Source organism: Pan paniscus, chromosome 22, assembly GCF_029289425.2.
Source record: "Pan paniscus chromosome 22, NHGRI_mPanPan1-v2.0_pri, whole genome shotgun sequence".
Lineage (NCBI taxonomy): Eukaryota > Metazoa > Chordata > Mammalia > Primates > Hominidae > Pan > Pan paniscus.
Window position 1 is genome coordinate 48457001 of NC_073271.2, and position 4551 is coordinate 48461551.

The window sequence follows — 4551 nt, forward strand, 5'->3', positions numbered from 1 at the left end:
TTACTTGGTTTGTAAAATTTCCTCATTCTGGTGGAGTAATAAGGAAGTGATGAGAATAGGACTAAGAATTATGAACTCTTACTATGTTTTTGCTTAGAGTAGTTGTCCTTTTACTTATTCTCTGAAACCTTTTTAAGATAAAAATGAATTGTCTCTACTTTTCCTCAGTATGAACTCATCGGTCTCTCTTTCAAGTCATCCAAGTCATGTCCATGATTTCTCTCTAATGATTATTCTCTAGTTAAGTTGAAATCAGAACTAAAGATGCAGTTCAGACTGCTGGTTTTGTTGAGTGTGGTGGCTCATGCCTGTAATCCCAGGACTTTGGGAGGCCGAGGCGAGTGGATCACCTGAGGTCAGGAGTTTGAGACCAGCCTGGCCAACGCGGTGAAACCCGGTCTCTACTGAAAATACAAAAAATTAGATGGGCATGGTAGTAGGTGCCTGTAATCCCGCTACTCAGGAGGCTGAGGCACAAGAATCGATTGAACTGGGAGGCAGAAGTTGCAGTGATTCGAGATCGCGCCACTGCACTCCAGCCTGGGCGACAGTGAGACTGTCTCTCTCTCTTCTCTCTCTCTCTCTCTCTCTCTCACACACACACACACACACACACAACAGACTGCTGATTTTAGTAGTATGGAAGACCAGATGAACTAAAAACTGTGACACTATTTATTCCTAGAAATGTCAACTATAACATAACGTGCATTGATTTAAATGTCAAGCTGAGCTTAAAAGGGGGAAATCTCCAGGTGAGAGAAAAAAAGAGAGAGTATTGAGAAATAGAACAGAAAGACAAAGTAAATGCCAGAGTTAGGGAGTAACAGCATATGGGATGGACAAGATGGAGAGAAAGGGGAGAGGAGAGCCAGAAGTGAGTGAATTGCAAAAGAAGCACAATTAGGCTGATGACTGACTTCTTAACAGCAAGAACAGAAGTCAGAGGACAGATATAATTTTCAGAGTTCTAAAAACTATTAATTGTTAGCCTAAAGCAAAGCAAAACTTTTTCAGGAAAGAGGGTTAAGATGGCATTCAAAGATAACACACACACACACACACACACACACACAAAATAATATTTCACTGCACCAGATTCTGCAGTTCAGACAAATGAACTATGTAAATGTGAATCTCAGAAAGACACAAAATGAGCTCAACCAGGGATGTGATGAAAAATGGCAAACACATGGATAAACCTAAATATACAAATGAATGGCAAGTACATATTGTATGTTGAATGTTTATATACTGCTGGGAAGTATAGAATTACTTTGGAAACTGGTTTGGCATTATCACCTAAGGTTGAAATTGTACATACCCCGTAACCAAGCAATTCCATTTCTAGATAGATAAGGAGAAATGTGCAAAATGAGAAAACAATACCTTAGAAGAATCAACCCCAAAATCATTAATGGTAGAATGGCTAACTACAATATATTTTCATATAATAAAACACTAGACAGCATTCAGAATTACTGAATTACAATATACACATGAACACTAATGAATTAAAGTACTATCTTGAGGAAAATACCACATGGCATTGGTTAAAATCTCTAATCATTATAATCTCTGTTGCTGATACAGAGAAAGCTTCCATTCATCTAAAGTTAAAAACCCAAATACCATTTTATTTAAAAAGGACCTCCCTGATGTTTACTATATTCTGTCACTATTATTAGAATTTTAAAATGTTAGACTGGCTATGGTGGCTCATGCCTGTAATCCCAGCACTTTGGGAGGCCGAGGCGGGCAGATCACGAGGTCAGAGATCGAGACCATCCTGGCTAACACGGTGAAACCCCGTCTCTACCAAAAACACAAAAAAACTAGCCAGGTGTGGTGGCACACGCCTGTAGTCCCAGCTACTTGGGAGGCTGAGGCAGGAGAATCACTTGAACCCGGGAGGTGGAGGTTGCAGTGAGCCGAGATGTCACCACTGCACTCCATCCTGGGCAACAGAGCGAGATTCTGTCTCAAAAAAATAAAAAAGTTAACTCATTTAATCACATAACAACCTAATGAGATAGAAACTGTGAGAGGATATTTGGTGCACCTGCAAATGAAAAAAATCATAAAAGCAAATAAATGAAAAATAATTCAGTATACTACTCACCTTGAGAGATGAGCAATGAGGGGTTAGAATCAGCAAGAAAGACACTGGAGGCTTCAAAACTATCAGGAGATTGACATTTCATAAACTGGTAGGTTCATATCTTTTATTCTTTAAAGCAGGCATATATTTTACTCATTTTTATTCATGTGTAATAAAAATTTATACATTTCATAATAAAATGTAAATAAGTGAGAAAAGTTTGTGCTGCTCAATGGACTAATCGATCAAAACTGGCTATATATATAAATTAGATTATAATCATAGATAATATACAATAAAGTCTAAAGTAAAGACTTAAATGTGCAAACCACAACTATCAAAATTTAAAAATTATAGAAACATCTCGAATATTAGAGAAAAAAATTAGAGAAACTTTAAGGCATTAATCATAGAAGAAGTGATTGATAAATTACAGGTCATTAAATTTTTTTTTAGTTTGAAGGACACCATACAAAACAAAAAGACATTTCACAGACTAGGAGAATATATTTGTCATACAGATAAATAAGAGGATTAGAATGGAGTATGTGGAATATAAACCTGTAAATAAGAAAACTATAATCCAATTGGAAAAAGAATAGGAGATATGAACCATCAGTTATAAGCCAGAGCAAAATACCAAAGTGGCCCTTTAAAAGTATGTATTTAAAAATATTTCATTTTAAATTTTATCTTTTATTTATTTTTATTATATTTTAAGTTCTGGGATGCATGTGTAGAACGTGCAGGTTTGTTGCATAGGTATACATGTGCCATGGTGGTTTGCTGCACCCATCAACCGTTCGTCTAGGTTTTAAGCCGTGCATGCATTAGGTATCTGTCCTAATGCTATCCCTCCCCTTGCCCTCCACCCACCACAGGCTCCGGTGTGTAATATTCCTCTCCTTGTGTCCATGTGTTCTTGTTGTTCAACTGCCACTGTGAGTGAGAACATGTGGTGTTTGGTTTTCCGTTCCTGTGTTAGTTTGCTGAGAATGATGGTTTCCAGCTTCATCCAAGTCCCTGCAAAGGACATGAACTCATTCTTTTTTATGGCTGCATAGTATTCCATGGTGTATATGTGCCACATTTTCTTTATCCAGTCTATCATTGATGGACATTTGGGTTGGTTCCAAATGTTTGCTATTGTAAATAGTGCTGCAATAAACATATGTGTGCATGTATCTTTATAGTAGAATAATTTATAATCCTTTGGGTATATATCCAGTAATGGGATTCCTGGGTCAAATGGTATTTCTGGTTCGAAATCCTTGAGGAATCGCCACACTGTCTTCCACAACGGTTAAACTAATTTACACTCCCACCCAAAATATTTCTTGGTGTAAAAATTACATAATTTTTACAATCTCAATAATTTTCATAATTTCCATAATTGGGAAAATACAAATTAAAATGTCAAATGTGAAATGCAAGGATGTGGAGCAACAGGAATTCATGTTCATTGCTGGTAGAAATACCAAGTTATATAGCCGCTTTGAAAAAGGTTTGATATTTTCTTCTAGAATTAAACATAGTCTTACCATGTCATCCAGCAATCAAGTGCTTTAGTATTTACCCAAATGAGTATATTCACACAAAAAACCTAGATACAGATAGGTGTTTATAGCAGCTTTATTCACAATTGCTAAAACATGGAAGCAACCAGGATGTCCTTCAGTAGATACATAGGTAATAAACTGGATCACATCCAGAGAAAAATATTATTCAATGCTAAATAAATGAGCTGTCAAGCTGAGATATGAAGGAAATTTACCTGCCTGTTACTAAGCAGAAGAAGCCAGTATGAAAAGGCTACATACCCTATGATTCTGACAATATGACATTCTGGAAAAAAGCGAAACTATGGAGGTAGTAAAAACATTAGTGTTTGCCATTGTTTAGGGGAGAGGGTGGGATGCATAGATGGAGGATTTTTAGAGCAGTAAAACTAGTCTGCATGATACTGTAATTACTGATCTAAGTGCTGACAGGAATAGGGTGTCAGATTTGGGGTTGATGAGAACAAAAAGATATGCCAGTGTCCAACAAGCATATGAAAACATGCTCAACATGATCAAATAAGGAAAATGGAAATCAAAACCACAATGAGACATCACCTCATACCCATTAGGATGGCCACTATCCAAATAATAAAAAATAGCATTAGTGAGACTATAGAAAGATCAAAATTCTTGTGCATTCTTGGTGGGACTGTAAAGTGGTTTAGCCATTATGGAAAGCAGTATGACCATTCCTCAAAAAATTAAAAATAGAATTATCCTATGATGTAGCAATGCTACTTTCAGATACATATCCAAAATAATTCAAGCAGAATCTTCAGATTTTTGCCTCCCCTTGTTCATTGCTACATTATTCACAATAGCTAAGAGGTGGAAGAACCCAAATGTCTATTAACAGATGATTGGATAAAGAAAATGTGGTATATACGT